This window comes from Diuraphis noxia, unplaced genomic scaffold (genome assembly GCF_037042655.1).
Source record: "Diuraphis noxia isolate RWA-SAM2 unplaced genomic scaffold, SU_Dnox_SAM2 contig0002, whole genome shotgun sequence".
In the NCBI taxonomy this organism is placed as follows: Eukaryota; Metazoa; Arthropoda; class Insecta; order Hemiptera; family Aphididae; genus Diuraphis; species Diuraphis noxia.
The window spans coordinates 51,925,365-51,945,976 of NW_028301712.1; the positions used below are offsets into that span (position 1 = coordinate 51,925,365).

General features: G+C 28.9%; 1 protein-coding gene and 1 pseudogene across 3 annotated transcripts in view; both read right to left on the minus strand.

Annotated features, from left to right (window-relative positions):
* Positions 1-20,612, minus strand: part of LOC107163412 (alkaline phosphatase-like) — a 273,323-nt gene that overhangs the window by 143,024 nt on the left and 109,687 nt on the right. The gene's annotated exons all lie outside the window — the stretch shown is intronic.
* On the minus strand, positions 11,576-12,248 carry LOC149058652 (uncharacterized; annotated as a pseudogene).

The following is a 20,612-nucleotide window of genomic DNA, read 5'->3' on the forward strand; positions in this document are numbered from 1 at the left end:
GATCTTCTACTCAAAGCTATTATATCAATGGTGTTTAGAAAAATATTTTTCGAATTTTTGAAAATCAAAAAGTAACTACGATCTCATAGTAAATGTTGCGATAAGTGCGTTGGCTGAGTGGTAAAAGAATCATATTGTGCCCGATTTTTTATAACAACCCTCAAAGTGGGGGTGCTGGAGTCGTGCTTCACTTAAAACTCTTATAACTTTTTACAGCTTTCGGTACAAACGACGATTTTTGTGGTACAAACAGAGTACAAACGATGGGTCTGGTTTATTTTACGAAAGCTCAAAGTGGGGATGCCGGGGACATGGACCTTGTTTTTCAAGTATAGATGTAGGAAGGTTTCTAATATTATTATGATGGATAAGTTTCGGTCTTATTGAAGTTGATACGTGTGGTATTTTATTTTGATTTCTGTAAAATATTTAGTGACAGTAGTCATCCGGTAGTAATCGACCGACTTGAGATTAAGTCTCAAGACAGTATTTTTGTTAGCTATGATAAACTCATTTATTATCATTGGTGCTTTGTATCACGAAAGTGAATATAATCTGTGATATCGTTAACATAAAGAGGTGGTATATTTTTTCTTACCTTCGGAGTATCAATTTCTAGTATTTCTACGTTGTCTGATCGATCGTGTCAGTGTCTTCTATGTCTAATAAAGGTGAAAATTTGCTTTCGATGTTTTCACGAGGTGAAAGAGCTATGCTAGCCTACTGTTTGTTTGTGACCGGTGTAATTAGAAGGTTTAGACGACTTAATAATGAGCACTATACCCGAAGTTTGAATATGAATTCAGAACGCTAGTAGGAAATCAGTTACGAACGGGCGACCTGTTGCGACAGGTGATGCACGTAGACTATGGTTCAAGCTTGTAATAATTTACTATATCAAGAGTCTATTTGTAATCATCTTATACAATAAAATACATTTAAAAATATGTTATTTCCATGTGATTTATCTGATTAATATCAAATAAGGATTTTTTAGGATACTCAGATCGTAATTGAAAAACTATCATAAAATTATATGTATTGTATATAATATAATTTTTATTATTTAAACGATAGGATAGTTAAAAATATAATACGAGTAGATTTGAAATTATTTTAAAATAAGTTTATTTATTATACGTACATAAATGAGTAACTACAAGTTCAGAAAGAATATTTTACAATCATAGTGATTTATTAAATTGGAATTATTTATAATATTTAGTGTGGTAATGTAATAGTCGTTTGATGTAATGGAATGGAATGATATTTTTATATTGTACCACCCTACAATTATTTTTAAATTGAAATGTAGTTTTACTGGAAATATAAATAAAGACTAATTTTTCAAATAATTAGATTAAATGTTTGAAAAAAAAAAAAAAAACATTAAATGTATTACATTGCGTGTCTTTTTCTTGAGAAACTTTGTGAACTATACCGACTAACATTAAAATTTGGTGTATAAATACTACTGAATGTTAAGCACCGTCGTTAAAAGTTAAGTAATGTATACAATTATCAACAATTAATATGAAAGTATTACGTTAATACGACGTTACATAGTGCTTAAACTAACGCAATAAATAGGAATGGTTATAACACAACAATAATAGTTAATTATACAAAGATTTGCATATTTAAATTCGTATTTTAAAATAATTTATATCCAAAGAAATAAAACATCGTGTGCAAGTTTATAGTTGATAATTCAAATGCATACTATTTACCTACCTTCAGTAACATGTAACATACAGATTACAGAGTCATTATTTTTCACAGGCAACATCTTAATATGGGTTTTATCAGTTGGTATAACAATAATATTTTCAGGGGAGTATATTACCTAAAATAACCTTTTTTTATATATACATTTCACTATTCATCTTTATAATATGTTATTTATAATTCAAGCTAGGGAGAATTAAGAAAATGGTCTGCGTAAAATTTGAATATTGTATTTTCGTTTTTGAAAATTAAAACGATAATTATTCTTAAAAATACCACAACTTATGGCACAGAACAGAATAGGTACTCATCAATACATGATATTGAATATTTTATTAAATGGCGCGATGAATATGCAATATAGATACACGGATGATATTTTTCACTAATTAAATCATTATAACTATCAATATACATCATACTATCATAGTATCATACAGGTTACGTGGGCAAATCATATTATTTGCCATCAGAGATCGTTTAAAATCAAGTATAACATTTCGTTGCAATATTAAATCAGTTTAGAAAAATATTTGAATACATTTATATGAATATTTTTATAGTATTTAGAACACGTAATTTAAATTTAAATATTTCAAATAATGTATTGGACGTAGGTATTCGTATTTGAATATCAAATAATTTTATGTAAATACTTTTTAAAATGTAATAGTGGAAAAAGTTAAATATGTATATACACAATTAAATATAGCTAACTAATATACATTCAAATATACTTAATTTAAAGCAAAACGTATACGAAATTACAGGAAAATACGACAAGCTACAAGCTGATAATAGTACCTATCCCGACTCGACGTAGGGCGAAATATAAAATATTTTATTTATTATTATTATTCAACATATTATAAAGTATGAATTTGAGAGATAGGTAGATTACTAGTATAAAAAATTTTCATTATCAATAATAATCATTATCCACCTATTATTTATCTGCCTAATTTGTACGTTTCACCCACTGTCTAAAGGTACTATACAGACATATTATGTTTTCATATTTTTATGTATATTAATTATTTATTATTGACGTGTATGATTATATTATTATTATTATATTATCTATGTGTATGATTTGGTATAGATTTATATTGTACAATTATTATTAATATTGATGTTCATTGTATAATTTTTTTGTATTAACTGAAAAAATTATATAATACAAATTTTTATAAAAGTATTTTTATATACTAGGTGTAATGTAGAATAATATTATAATCCCTGAAAACAACTGAGCGTAATCGGTCTATCTATCCAAAAAGACAGAGGGCAATTGGTCTATCGACCCAAAAACGACTGAGCGCAATTGGTATATTAAAAGGTCATTTTAAACGCAATTGGTAAACTTCCTCTCAACTATATTCCTGTAAAATTGATAACCTAGTTATTGTTTAGATGCGCCTTGCAGGTTTCATGAAAATTATACACTTACGAGATTTTACGATACTTTCAACTCATGCATGAAATAATCCATATTACCGTATTTTTCTTAAAATTATTTAATTTTATTAAATGCTAGCTTATATACACGCACTTTTTTTCTCGTTAATAATACTAACTATATTTTTTTTTTTTTTTTATTAAATTAAAGTGTTTCTGACATACAAGGTCATCTAACTTATTGATATAATAAAAAATTTTTAACATCATTAAGGGCCAGTTGTATCGTCTCTAATTAAAGTTAACCGGAGTTTAATCGGCCGAATTTGCTCGGTTAAATATCTGTTATCAGCTGATTAAGCGTAATCGAAGTTTAACCGTAGACGGTACAACTGGCCCTAAGTTGTTAAGCGTAAATTAATTACTATATATACAGTAAATTACAAAGATGAATAAATAAATAATAAAATATGACATCATAATATTAGTTAATCTAAGTGTATTTTTTTTTTTTTTTTTTGTAAATGTTATTGGTGTTGAGAAAGGGCATCATGAGGACGTCCGCGCTTGAGACGCCGGAGGGTAGGCTTATCGCTGAGTTTGAAATATTTTGCACTTTTGGCGTTGTTTAGTTGGCTAAAAAAATTTGTTGAGAGATACTGTATGTAGGATTTAACCATCGGAAGTCTGAAGTCTGTATGAAGTGCTTCGTTTCTGACGAACCACGGCGCGTTGGATATTATGCGTAGAATCTTGGACTGGAAGACTTGAATTTTATTTATGTGAGTTTTGGCACAGTTACCCCAGATGGGAGCAGCATAGAGTATTAATGGTCGTAGAATTTGCTTATAAGGAAGCATGGAGCATTTCCAGCTTAAGGCGGTTTGACGGTTGATTAAGGGGTAAAGAATTTTGAGTCGTTGGTAGCCTTGTTGGAGTTTTTAAGAAATGTGAGGGTTCCAAGTTAATTTTTCATCTTAGATAACACCTAGATATTTTATAGTTGGAGACCAGGATATGTAGTCGCCATTAAGTAGTAGAGAGGGAGGGGTATTGGGGAGACGAAGTGTAAATAATACTGCTGTACTTTTTGAGGGGTTTAAGATAATTTTCCATTTTTTCGCCCAGCACTTTATTTTGTTTAAATGGCACTGTATATTATTAGTGGCAATGTGTACTTCACTGGAGCTTGAATAGACAACACTGTCGTCAGCGTAAAGAGAAACTTCTGTGTTAGGTGTAGTGGGAAAGTCCGCGATATATAAATTAAAAAGCAGGGGAGAAATTTTTGATCCTTGGGGAACACCGGCTGTTATTTTTTTTATTGATGAGCTGGTGTCATTTATGCGAACTGCAAAACAACGGCCAGAGAGGAAGGATTTAATTATATTAAAGATTGCAGGATGGGTATTTAAAGTTTTTAATTTGAACAGTAGGCCGTCATGCCAGACACGATCAAAAGCTTGCGCAATATCTAAAAAAACTGCACCAGTGTGAAGTTTTTCTTCAAAACCATTATTTATGTGTTCAGTTAGGCGGAGGAGTTGTTGCGTAGTTGAGTGTTTCGGTTTAAAACCAAATTGATGATGTGGAATGGCTTCAGTTGCATCTAGATGTTTTGTTAACCTGGTGTATATGATTTTTTCAAATATTTTGGAGACTGAAGATAGTAGACTTATGGGCCGATAACTGTTAGGGTTTGTGTTATCTTTTCCCGGTTTTTTTATCATTATAATTATTGAGGCTCAGTTGGAAAGTGGCCGATTCTTATTAATGAATTAAATAAAATAGACAGATATGTGATTGCTTTATCTGGGATTTTTTTTAATATAGCATTTGTGATGAGATCGTGTCCTGTAGATTTTTTGTTTGGTAATCTTTTTATTATTTCATTAACTTCGGTAGGAGTGGTGTAGGGAAGTATGTTTTGTGGAAGAATATCTGGTTCAGCTAGTTTGTTGTACACCGCGGTTTCTGTTTCGGTATCAATCACATTGTTCGGTGAGAAAGTATTTTCTAATGTTTTGGCGAAGAGTTCGCATTTTTCAACATTTGAATTTAAGTTAACGTTATCCGATTTTAATGGAGGTATACCACCAGAGTTTGGTTTGATTAAACGTTTGGTAGCGAGCCATAAGTTAATATTAACTATATAATATGATTCAAAATATTTGTTTAATTCGTCGTTTAATACCAAGTATAGCTAGTGATATTCAAAACTTAATAAAAATATAATATATTATATTATACTAATACTATATAATATGTATAATATATTTTAATAGAAGTAAAATATAAAATAATATAAAATTGTATTATGATCATATATTTTGATATTAATATTAAACCATGGATATAGAATCTGATGCTTATAATACAACTACTACTCCTGATCCTGATATAATACAATTATTATAATTTTTTATAAGAATAAAAAATAATATTAGTTGGTTAAAAAATTCGTTATCCGCATTACCCCGAACATATAAAATATTTTTAATCAGAGTACACCTAGCCATTAAAGGCCCCAGGCAGGATTTACAAACCCACCTTATGTAGTTATTAAATTATATACATGCAATTTCAAGTAGACACAATATCGATTATTGTTCATATTATTTTTTACCTATGTGGTAAAATACTTAAAATAAATAATTTTCTTTTTATTATATTATACATATAGAAGATTAGATATTTCATTAATCTCGTAATGTACCATTGAAAACTTAATCGAATCCATTTTGCTAATTTGTTACAGACATACTTTAGAAAACTTCATCTTAAGTTTTTGCTAGTAGTATGTTCCATCCCTGTGCCAATAAATTGGAGACAGTCCAAAGAATTCTCTGGTCGTGTCCTATTGCCTTTAAATTAGGGTATAACCACAAAGCACTTTGGCAACGGTAAAGAGTAGTATCGGTTCTTAAAATTGGATTCATTGCATTTTGCTTTGGACACTACTATATTTCTTCTCAGTGGACGATGAGTATTATTGCCACATATATTTGAAATATTACATTAATAATTGTAATATTTAAAAACTTCAAACTTATGATTTATGATTCTGAGCTAGGACTTCATGTTTTCATATTGTCATCTGTATAATATTATGGTTAGTAAATATGTAAATTCCATAATTTATTTGTATTACGTATAAATTAACTATTTTTTTTTTAAACATAATAAAATAATAATTTGTTAAGTCAATGTCTATTAGTGTATGAAATAAAAGGTGTACTGCACTCTAAAATACGTTCTTAGCACCCAAAAATATTTATACATTTTTCATAATTAACCAGAAAAGTATCTATTTTCAAATTATTCAAGTTCCATTTTTTAAATCATGCCACATTAGATATAACTTCATACACAGAAAAATAATATTAGAATAAAACAACATATTGCATCGGTTACCGCTTGAAGCAGTTACGTGATTCGCAATATATTGGAATCAAATACCGTCGTTTATTGATAGTCAACTTAATTTTATTTCCATACAAAAATTATAGTTATGTACAAACATACAGGATGTGTAACGGTAGGTTCACGAATCCGAGGTCATTGTATGCTTCACGGATTCGAGATCGTCTTACAATGTAGGGATGTTTGCATGAAATTCAATGAAGGAGTGGGTACGATGTATCACATCCAGCTCTCACTTGATAAAGTGGCGTTAGACCGTGTATCCGCCCTGGAAGCGTAGCCTAGACAGGCACATTCGGGGGGATTTTATATACCTAGTCATAGTTGGGACACTTGTTGCTGTCCTGGTCCGTTTGCCCGGTAGGCGTTCGTTAGTTTCGTTAATTCCTGATGCTATCTTCGGTCCATGGTGCTGTTTGCTAGCCTGGAGCTACACGGCCTAGTGATATTCTCTCATGATGGTTGCCGACCTGTTTATACATCACGTTTATGAAACGACGTAATTTCTAGCGGGTTTCAGACTGATAGTGCCGTATTTACGTTGGTGTCTCCGTATCAGTAGACGCCACCTATCTGGATAGTTCTGAGCTGAACTATTTTCAAGATATATCGCAATTAATAAGCGATAGTGGGTAATCGTGGAATTTGGATCCAGTCGTGGCAAGGTCGGCCAAGTTGCATTGCCTCTGAAGTACTGGTGACTGCTTCGGTCTTCACGGTTCGCCGGTCATAGCGATCGGTGTGCTTGTGCTGGCTGTTGTCGCTGATTCTCTGTACTTCTGGACTTTAGATATGTGTTGTATAACAGGTCTTGATGTTTTGAAGGTTGGTTAGTGAATGTGTGTAGGTCGGTCCATGTACATGCATTTATACGCATTGACCGATCATTGCGTTTGTTTCATTAGCTCTCACAAAAACCAGTTTTGATAAATGGAAGAGACTTCATTCGCCGGATTACCTTATACCAACTGTGTTATTTCCACTCGGTACCTGTGTCCGAGTGAGTTACTAATATAATTACACCTTGTTTATATAACTTTAGGTTGTCAACTGTGTTGTTTTCGCTTGCTAACGTCTAACTATCTATCCAGCTGTATATTAGCCGTGAAAAAAAACCGTTTCAGCGGTAGCGTGCAGTTTGTGACGTATCAATGTATAATATAAGTATCACTTACCTATAATTAATATGTATAAATAACAACAATTTATATGATATTTTTGTAGCAAAATCCAAATGTTAAGGTGTGAACATAGAACATTAATTTTTAAATGTTGTATTTTAAAGAAGAACTCACACAGGAATTTGTTGGCTCTTAAAAAACAAATATTTTGTTGTTGCCATTGATTACAGAAAATAAAATTGTCATTTTAATATAATTAGGTAGAATTTTAGAATTTTATTTTATATTTAATCAAAATCACTGTGAATTATAGTGTTGAAAATATGATAGTTTACATTTTAATGAAGTTTGAGATAGGGGAAATTCCACTATTATTATTATTATTAATTTGTCACGGGTAACGTTGCGCAGGATCAAGTATAATTAATATATAAATCTACTACCTGTATAAAATAAAAGACAAAACACGAATGATCCTTATAAAGTTATACTGATGCAAATTCATAGTTTTCAGCCGATTTTCGAAAAACATTTTTAATAGATTCAGGAAGAAAATAATTATTGTGGTTGGATATTATTAATTTATACTTATAATTTATATTTTATCAAAATTTAACCCTAATAAACGTTTTGAGTGGCTTGGCATGGCGCATTGGCTGCTACCAATCGCGGAATGTGACTGAGAGTATGTAACGGCCACAGCTAGTAGCTCCCAGATGGGTGACCACCCGGGTTCATGGTAGTTAAAAACCTTGCCACACACACAGGTGTTTGCTACCTACCGTAAAAGCAACCTGCCATACCAAAACCTTACTTCTACCACAGTTCATAACTCCTACAAAAAAAAAAGCTTTTTTTAAAAAACCTAAGCAGATTACATTCAACATAATAATCAAGAATCCACGGGCATTTAACTACTTTCATGTGCAAAATCAGCTAGTATTAAACATAAATATGATACTGAAAAAACATAAATTACCATGTAAATTGTATTTTTGACTAAATTCAAATATATTTACTAGAAGTTTTGTTGTACATAAAATAAAAGTTAATACTATAATATTTATTTTTCCGTTTATTTCGAATGTTCAACAAACATTATGCAATTCATTGAAAATTGATGATTGAAAAAGATATTTTACCTCAATAAAACTTAATGTCCGTATATTTAAAATATATTACATTTTATTCTGTGTTTTTACAACAATGTTTAATATTGAAATACATTATTCAGGATACATTATATTACAGTTGGTTCGAACAAGTATATAAGTGTCAAAGATTTGCCACTGAGAACCCCGGTGGTCACCCATCCGTAAACTAGTGACACCAGTTGACACTGGCTGTCAGAATAAGTTTGTGATCTGAAACAGATGCTGAGCCACACCAGTCCACATAAATTTAATGAAATATATTTGTTCGAGTGGCTCGAAGTATGTATATTGTAAACCAAATCGAGTGTAATATATAGTCGCTTCAAAGGTACTTGAACAATTTAATAACTGAACGTCACACACCGCATTTTTAAGCATTAATCATAAGCAATTTTATTGTAATATTGTCAAGTGAACTGCCACATGATACCTTAAGAGGCTTATGCTTTCATTTATTGTTAATCATAATATCAAATATCAAGTAAAATAATGTTGATATTTCGTTGGATAATTTTGAATAACTAAAATTACAAGTCGCCGTTCGGAAGCTGGGGAGTGAGGTAGTCCCAATTGACGATTAACTAAAATAAAAAATAAAATCGAACAAAACTATTTACATTATTTATTATGTAAGTCATATTTGTATGTCTTATCTGATATTATTCCGATGTGAATATTGTACTGTTTTAATTACTTGTCTTTACTATTCTAAAAATCTAATAATTGTTATATGTCAGTAAATGTCGTTGTACAATGTACACCTCTGTACCACATTAGTACAAACACAGAACAATTGTTTTAAAGTAAGTACTTAGCAGTGCGCCAATGTATTATGTCTAAAATCTAAATGTGTAAGTGTCAAGTGGCAACCGCCCTACTTGGACATGGTGGCTGGTCTGCTATCAGTAATTAATAGAAAAAATAATCACAAATTTGTTTATTTATCAAAACAATTTCAATACTTTGTCAATGGCCTTAAAAATTAAAAATAAGACTTCACATAATTGTTAAATGTACCGACTTAAAGTTAATGTAAATATTAGACTGAGGCAAATGCCCAAGTTTCCCCCCTTCCAAATTATGCCACTGTAAGCCAATATACATGAGCTTCGGAACACTGCAGTCAGCACTTTGACAGGTTTTCGTCGCGTATAAACACTGAAGGCAAGCACGTATTATGACGCTGGGAGGTGTACTGTGCCGGTGTCGCAGGTTTTTAATACCCTCAAATATTTTTACCGGGGGGGGGGGAATTATCCTAGGATAACTATACTGGGGGTAAAAATATACTAGGTTATTATTACCCCCCTGGTAAAAATATTCGACAGGGGGTAAAAATATATTAGCATATTATTACCCCCCCCGGTAAAAATGTATTTTTAAAGGGGGGTAAAAATATCCTAGTATATAATTAATTATCTGTTAAAAATATACTAGAATATATTTAACTCCCATTGAATTTTTGTAGTAAATTATTTTCACTCCCCGGTAAAAATGTGTTTTTAAGGGGGGTAAAAATATCCTAGAATATAATCAACGAACCGTATGTAGTTCAAAAATAGTTTGTCATAAGTACTTGTAATTTGCATCAAATAGACATTTGCTATTTATTATACAATTTGCAAAATATTTGGCTCATTTTAAGCTATTTAGAATTTTTTTTTTTCTTAGGTTTTTTTGCATAGTTGTATATAAGTATCTATATGTTTATGCTCAGTTAAAGAGTATGCAAATTTAATACAAGAATCCACACAATTTAACACGTACTCGTTAAAGTATTTTAAAAATATACAAAATATAATATGTACCTTACCTACCAACACATTTATTATTTATTTTGTCAACGATTGAAGTAGTTTTGACCAAATAGTAGATTGATTTAGAGAAATAAATTATTAACATATTTTGCATTTTATCATTGTCTCATAATGAAAAGGTTTTAGAGTAATTTTTGTAATTTTTGGAATTTTCGGAATTGTTCATTGAATCATTTGTAAGTTAAAGGACATTGAATAATATTTTTACTGTAAATACTAAATCATAAAAAGTTTATGCAATATCCAGAAATTCAATCAACTTTAGTTTAGAATCAAAGTTTTTTTATCCAACTTGATTGTTAATTAAGTATAATACCTTACATCTTATTTTGAATTGTATAGTTGTATTTTTATTCTTATCATAATATTTAGCGACAGTCACGAATATGTTGAAAAAACTGTTTAATTTTTAATAAACAAGTCAATATAATAATAAGAACACATTTTTATAGGGGGGTGGTGGTAAAAATATCCTATATGAATTCACCTGGGAGGTAAATATATCCTAATTTATATATAATTTAAATAAAGTTTAATTTATCCTAGTATATTTTTACCCCCGGTAAAAATATCTGGGGGTAAAAATCGCCTGTTACACACCGGTTAGAACATAGACCTATAAAAGAATGGACCGCGCATAGAGAGTGATCCGTGAATCAAAGATATGTGCGAGAGAGAAAGGGCTATGTTAGAAATACCAAAGATAATATAAACAAAAATATATTAATCAGTCTTTGGAATATTTTATTTTCGTGCCATTACATAATATTATTATTATTGAACTATTGAAGTAGTTCTATTTCTGTATACCAGTATACCTGTATTGTTTTGGGCAGTATTATATTTTAATCTAGTATGTCTAGTAAAATATTGGAACAATTGGCTGTAATTTTGTTATCGGCTTGTAAACTATCAATTAATGTATTTAATGTCCTTATTTTAGCTTGCAATCTATGATTTTTTTGTCTTAACAGTCTTTCGGTATTGGCTTTTTTTTCTAAGGTTTTTTATAAACAGTCCAAAACATTTTCCTCTTTCTAGGGGTTTCCAAATCTTCTTCTTCATAATCTCCCAAGTAACGAAATAGTTTTCTTCTCCTAAAAATTTTCATTTTTTAGTACATAAAAAATTTGTATAAAAACAATTGAAAAAAAAATATAATACTTTTGTGGAGGTGTTTTTTTTGAGGTTGATGAATTCATACTAATATTATTTTCTTCATGTTGCTGTTGTACAACTGAGTTTTTAAGATCCACTTTAGAATTATTTGATATTTCTGACAATAATATACCATCTTCTACAAAACCATTGACTACTCCAGTGTTCACTATAACTAAAAAATTGTTACATATTATTTACAATAATTGAAAATACATAATATTGGATTCAATATTAATTTTACCATCGCTATCATTTGAATCAAATATAGTTCCGTCACTGTCGTTGTCTTTTGAATGATGAAGTACCTCGAAATCTAATTTAAAATAAATATATTGTGTCTTAGTAAAATATAATTAACTTACATTGCAGGTTCCTAATTTCAGTAATTTGTTCTCACCTTCAAGTAAAGATCTACGAATGATTGTTGATTTTGGGATAGCATTCATTTTCAGCTTCTTGTTCCCCAAAGCATTAGTTTGATAATCACCTATATCAAAATGCTTGCTACATACAACAGAATGCTGGGATGGCACAAACCAACTTTCATTATTAATGGCTAATAACCATTGGCTTTTCAAATCTTCATTTGTAGGAAACCTATATGGATTAAAAGGTAATTTATTTATGAACTTAGATATAATATGTGTATCATTTTTAATTATAATGTAAACCTTACTTATATTACAGGTAGTACTTACTTGTGGAACTTTATGTCAGAATTTTTGGAATGTTTGGTTTTACAGCTTCTCACAGAGCACATAAGAACCATTTTAATTTTAAAATTTAAACTTTATTATTTAAAACATAAGTTTTAACCAAATAAACAAAATGCTATAACGCGGGGAATGACTTTAAAATGTTATCATTCGTTGGTTGTCGTTATCATTAAAAAAATATATAAATATTCAAGGACGATAAAATATTTTGGTTGGAATGTAGTCTTTGGAAATTCTAACATAAGTCTGTCTCTCTCGCACATATCTTTGACTCAACCAAATACACTACTGGGATATGATATGCGCGGTCCATTCTTTTATAGGTCTATGGGTTAGAATAATGAACAGGTAGCTACAAAATTGCTTACTCGAATCTATTCTTGATGATCTAAGTGTTTACATTTGAAAGCACTTCACAGGAGGACAGTAATTGTTAATATTGGCATTAGGAGTAGAAAAAAACAAGCAATACATCATATAAAATAAAATTATAATAATGTAATAGGTATGCATTATTATAACATACAATAAAATCAGAACATATTCATCAATACCTAAACAATCTCGTGGTATTCCAAATGCGTTGTACATTGCGATATTCGGAGATATTTTGCTATCTTAATAAAATATTGATGGCCAATTATATGCACACAAATAATAATGATAGCCATCAATTCCCAGGATTTACAGTTAGAGGGTTGGTTAAGCCGATTTTAAACAAAAAAATATAAGAATAAAATAATCTAAAATGGATATTGTGTAAGTTAGACATAAATAAAACTAATGAACAAAAGTATGGTATGAGAAGTTCAATGTTTTTGTTAACGCATAGGTATTAATTATAATTGTACCTAATAACTAAATTTATTTTGTTTTTAAATTAAGTTAAACGGTGCAGTTTTGTATACACTACCTAGTACCTATAGGTGTATACAAGCATAATACAAGATATAATTTTAAAGTAACGGTATTTTCTCGTGAAAAGAGTTTTGATTTTGAGGTACCTAATATAACTAATGTAAAAAGGTATTAAAAATGAAAATTATTTAAATTAATATTAATCCACTGATTTATTTATGCTAATAACTATAATAAGTATAATAGCTTATATATATATATAATCTAAACACTTATGTTAAAGAATGAACAAATCGAATGAATATTTTTGTTATTGATCGTTGGTCATTATTTTAAAACCATAATTGCATTGCAGTGGAACTAAGCTGATTGTATTTAAAGAAATGATGTATAAACTAACCAATTTAGTTCATCATGATTCATTAGATGTCAGAGAAACCATTAATACGATTGTTATTTCAAAACCTTTTTAATTCTAAATATTTATAATATTGATTTATCATTTTATCTTCTTTTTTTGAACATATTTGAAAATTTCTATACATTAAAATATGTAATGAGATATATAATATATATTAGTCATTGCATTGAAATATTAATTTATTGTTTTCAGAAGAATAGCAAATTAAGATTAGTCTTGACCCTATAATAAGTTATTATGACATAATCACACAAATTTAATCATTTTCATTCCTCTGGAAATAAAAGGATTTACAGAAAAATGGCTGATATCAATATAATATTATTCACGAGTTTTTCCGATAAAAATTTGTAAATAGATAAACACATTAATTAACAAACATAAACAACGCTGATACCTATATGTATAGAAAAATAAATACTGGAATGCATTAAATGAATAATATGTATAATAATAGCGATTAAATAAATAATACCGCTTTTTATTAATACTAAAACAATATTAAAAATAAATTCCATGAAGTAATATTTCTGAAAACAATTTACTTACACTTGTTTTTTTTTGTCTTTATATGAAAAATATAATGTATTTTATTTATTATTTTCTACTATACATGGAAAAGTGAGATTTAGTGATGGATTCATGAAATTTAATTCAAATATACTATACGAGAATTAAAGAGTTTCAAAAGTACATATTGTATATTTTGTCATAGTATATACTATACAGATTCAAGACAGATATTTATTTTTCAAACAAATACACGAATACATATGATGTGTCTATTGTATAAAAGCTATTGGTATACACAATTTTAGATTTATATGAAGTTATTTGTTCTGACTACAGTATATTATATTATTATTATAACGTAAATGTGGAATTTAAAGTGATAATTTGTTTGGATTACAAACTTTAAAAATTATACTAAGTGTAAGTAAACCTTTAATAAGTAAAGGAGTATTTTTTTTCTTCGTAAGATTTAATCATTTTAAATATTAAATATATAGAATATTTAGAAGTACATCATTTTGAATTCATAATAGTTTTAAAAAATGTAAGACATGTTTATTAGTCAAATAAAATATTATTTGAGGTACACCAAATAATTTTTGATATTAATGAGATATCATATTTAAAAAAAAAAATGGTCAAAATATTTTGATAAACTAAAAATATGTTATTGGCAAATAAACAAACGGTAATAGCTATAGTTAATAGTATGTATAATAACTATACCTAATTATTATCATTATTTAATATATTTTATATTCTGAGCGGAGCAATGAATGTATTGATTTTACCATGATGTGTGTTTTTATTTATTTAATTTTTTTTTTGTGTCTGTGATGAGGTTTTAGGGCAGTAAAAGTTCATTGATTTTCGACTTCAATACTTCGTTCGATCAGAAAGTGAATCTATTTGGTACTTTAGGGGGGGATCAAAAGTAAAAAGTTCTTTATATTTTTCTAAATAATCGGGATAAGCAAACTAAAAATTAAGGGAAAAGCTGGACATTTTACGCACAATCGGTTTTCGACAAAACCTATTTTGGTTTTTGATATAACTTTAAAACAAATGACCAAAGATACATGAAATTTGCACCGAATGTTTATATAAGTATATTCTATCCACTATGCAATTTAAAAAAATGTCGACTTAAGTTGAACTATTCATAGGTATTTGAAATTTTCGATCATTATATTAGTTTTTTTTAAATTAATATCGATAAAAATGTATTCGTTGGGTAGAAAAGCTTGGAAATTTAATACAAAGTTTTAAACATATTGCTACAATAGCAGTTGAAAAATTAAAGCAATTTATGGTCAATTTTTTTTTTTTATAAGTATTCAAAATTTGAATTTTGACAAAATACGTAAAAATCACAAAAATTCGCAAATTATTTTAAGCTAGAAATTCGTAAAAATTTTCTTTTTAAATCTAAGATTTGAAAATTTAATTCTAGATTTCTTACAAGTTTGTCAATCTTTATCATAAAAAAATGTCCACCAAAAATTCAAATTAAATTTTTGTGAGCTATTGAAATTTAAATTTTTACAACATTGGATTTTCACTGGATTTCACATTTAGCAATTTTCTTATTTTGGTGTAACTCTAAAACAAATGACCAAAGATACTTGACATTTTCACTGAATGTTTATATAGGCATTTTCTATATTTGATACAATTTTCAAAATATTTAGATATTTGTTTTGAGTTGTTTACTGACATTTTAATTTTTCAACTTTTTTCTATAAATATTGATAAAAATTCATTTGATGGTTAGAAAAGCTTGAAAATTTAATAGAATGCTTCTAACACATTGTAAAAATAGCAGTTGAAAAATATTAAAAATACATAGGCTTGATTTTTTTTTTTCATAAGCATTTAAAGTTTTGACTAAATACGTAAAAATTACGGCAATGTTAAAATTATTTTAGATAGAAATTCATAAAAGTTTTTATTTTTATATCTAATATTTAAAAATGTAAGACAAGGCTCATAAAATATTTTTACAATAGAAGTTGAAAAATAAAAGAAATGCAGTTACAATTTTTTTTACAAGCATTCAAAGTTTGAATTTTGACAATATACGTAAAAATCACGAAAATTCGTAAATTATTTTAATTTTAAAATCTAAGATTTGAAAATGTTTAATAATCTATAATATATTCTAGACAGATAAACCTTTTCCGCTCAGAATAGTTTTTCGTATACATATAATGATATAATATCATTGGATTCAAATTTAACTCCATCCATTACAGTAACCCACTTGTAACCTACTTTTCAGCAGAGTGACATCCACGACTTACCCGCTTTTTTTCCATTTATTTTCACGAGAAAGTAAATTATTAAAATATTGAAGTTCAATTACTTTCTAAGGTATTATAGATAAAGTACCACAATATTATGTAGGTATTTGAAAAAGGTTTTTTTTTTTTTAAATTTTATTTCAGAGTTGTTTTACATTATATTATTAATTAATAGTGTTATAATTAATAAACCAAATTTTGAGTTTAAACCACCATTTTTTCTATAATAACTGTTGAAGTTGACTCTTTCAGAAAACCAATTCAGTTTCGAAAAATTATTCTCATACATTTTAAAAGTGCAATCATAATAATGTAACGTATTAATAAAATAACACAAATCAATATTAATATTTTTGTTAATAATTTAATATATAAATATTAAATTATGTCCTTAAAATTAAATTAAATTAAAATTGTCTGTTACTATACTCTGTTCGATTTAAGAAACGTAGTTAGTGGCTGACTTGTATACAGGGACGAGGTATTACTGCATGGCAGTTATACAGATAATTTACTGGGTGGGGTTGACAAGCGGGTATTGTCTAAATGCAGACTGACGAAAATGGGTTGTTCCTGAATACGTTGCTTTAGTTGAACAGAGTATACGATGTACGAAGTAATATATTATAAGGCTGATACATGAACTTGTTAATAAATATAACTAAATAATTTTCTTTAATTTTAGTTGTTTTATGCTCAACGACAAAACTACTTGAAAAATTATTTACACAAGATTAATGTGGTATCTAGAAACTAACAATCTAATCTCAAACCTACAACATGGCTTCAACAAAAATAACTCTTCTTTGGACTCTAGCAATTATTGAAAATCAAATCAAAGAAACCTTTAATAAATATCAACACTTGGTATTAGTCAGTCTTGACCTACAAAAAGCTTTCGAGACTATTTGGTGGCATAGGCTTATTAAATATATGAAACATTTGAATCTTAATGCTAATATTATTAACTTACCATAAATTATCTCACAAATAGTATAATACAAATATCCAATAATGGAACATTATCTTCCTCTTTCATTCTTCAAAATGGCAGTCCTCAAGGTTCTCCTCTAAGCTAAACTTTCTTTCTGATGGCATTCAATGATCTCATATTTATCACAAGTTCCCCAAACAAAATCACAATGTATGCAGATGACAGTAATATATTTTGCTGGGGCAATAATTTACCAACAATTATTCAACAAATACAAAATTGTATAAGCAACTTACTATCATGGAGTAAAACCTCAGGCTTTACTTTCTTTCCAGTCATATCTCAATTCATCATTTTCTTTAAGAAATACATCCCCTACAACCCTTCTCTAAAAACGAACAACACAAACATTCCTCGAGTCTTCAATATAAAAATATACTGGGCCTAACCTTTGACTCAAAGCTTTCAAATCAAAAACATATCCAAAATAAAAAATGAAGTAAAAACTAAGTTAAATATAATAAAAACACTAAGTAACTTCGAATGGGGAGTAGAAAGCAAAACACTACAGCGAATACACAACTCAATAATTCTCTCAGTACTAGAATACGGCTCAATACTATACGCAAGAGCAATTTCAACTATAATCAAGACCCTATTCACAATACAGCCCTAAGATATTGTCAATTGGTGCTTTCAAAAGCAGTCCAGTTCTTAGCATTATAAACATTTCAGGTTCAAAATCACTAAAAAAAGAATAAAACATACACTAGAATACTCTTCAATAACAATAATAGCTACAAAAATCGGATCAGCGCAATTTTAAGAAACTCAATCGACCAATATCAAAATAATGATATAACACGCCTCTGACCTCAATACCATTTTTACAAACCAACTTAACCTTCCAGTCTCTAAACAGCCCGAGCCCCCAAGGATCATCGAAAATCCTCTCATCTATTTCAATCTAACTGCATACAAAAAAAAAAGAAACCGGATCCAATATTTACATACCAAACTTGTTAGATCTAAAAAATAACCTTCCACCACATCGCGAAATTTATGCTGATGCATCGAAAAACATAGAATGAACTGCAATCGTATTAATTCAGCCAAACTCTCAAACAGTACTTCAGATTCCAGCTTACAACTCCATTTACACAGCAGAATATCTAGCTATTTTAAAAGCCGCAAAATTAGCCGCCACCTCAGATAGTCAATGTACAATCATATACACTGACTCTCTCAGTGCTCTCAAAAACTTAGTAAATTCTAAAAAAGACAACCCTATTTGCACCTAAATATTGAACATTATATTCATAACCAAAAAATACATCAGATACATATGGGTACCTGGACACAACAGTATACCAGGTAATGAAATCGCAGACAAAATAGCCAAAAGAGCAACCAAACAACAAACCGAATTCTGGAATATTACAACCCATTTCGACACAACATCAAATAAACACTAAACTCAATCAAATATGTTTTCAAGAGTAAAGATTTATTCAAAATAACAAATTAAGAGAAATTAAATACAGTATGTCACTCCGACGCAGACATCAAATCATCATCGACAGAGTACGAATTTGGCACACATTACACACATTATAGGTACACTCATGAGCATTTAATGAACAAAAAGGAACAATGGATATGCACCTCATGTAATACTGCGATCACAAATATCTTTTGACTGAATGCCTCCTCTCAAAATACCCCAGACACAAACTGATGCTCCTCAACGGACAACTCCCAAGTGCGTCCCAAAATGCCCCTTATTTAATATTCCGAATGCGTCCGGAATAAGGTCGTCTCACCCGATTTCGTCCCAAGAGAAAAAGGTCACTACTTTGGCGTAGCCCAAGTGCGTCCCAGTTCGTTTAGAGTTACTCAGAGTGCACCACAAGGAGGTGAACTGGCTTACACCCCAAAAATATTTGGTTATTTAATTATGTTTATTATTAAAGTTTTTATTACTTTCATTCACTAGAAGAAATGTTTCATTATCAAATGTTTTAATTTCTAATGAATTTAATGAACTGTGTTCGTCTTGAATATTAGTTGGTTTTTTGGGTAGTTATGAATAGTAGATTTATACTATGGACTATATTGTAAACGCAAACTAACACGGTGTAATGTTATAAGATATCAATGCATTTTAGATAAATATTGCTAGCAATAATATGGTGGACGCACATGGGATATACCAAAATTATTTGCATTATTATCGAGGACGCAATCGGGCTACAAAAAAGGTACGATATGATTAACGGGACGCACTCGGGCGACGCCCTCCTCAACAATCTATGTGAAATACACTTAACGAAGAGAGAACATCATCACTATTAGAATTCCTCAAAGAGACCAACCTTCTGCATAAAATATAATAGCATTAGCAAAACTTAGAATATCACACAAATTGTAAACATATTTCTCTTAAAACTTATTGTATCAATTGTTCACCTATTTACAATTTATTATTAAATAAAAATTAAGTAAATGATAATAATATGTATTTTGAAACGCCAATAACTACGGTAATTGAGGCGTATTTGTTAAATAAATAAAAATAATAATAATAATAATATAATTTAATTTAATTTAATTTTTGGAATTTAAAAAAATAAGTATTTGATGTCATACAAAAAAAAAAAAAGAATTTTAGTATTAAATTAATGCTTAAGAAATTTCCAATCTAAAATACATCTACGCATAAAGAAATAATAAACCGTAAATCCAAATTACAATATTAAACACAATAATAATCCAACGAATTCGACGATGTGTAAAATGTCAACTAAAATCATATTTTCCTGAAAGTTGTTATAATAATATGTATATTACCTATGTTACAATAATATTTTTTATTTAGTGTTCGGAATGGTAATGTTTTAATTTATGGCATGTGGAATCGTGTATGCATATCAACGGTTATTAAAATCTATGCGATCCCGGAAATTTGCGGAATTGTTTTGATCCGCATTATTGTATCTGAATTATCATAAAATTACAAAAACCATTTATGGAAATAGAACAGCAAAGATAATAATATAAAGTAT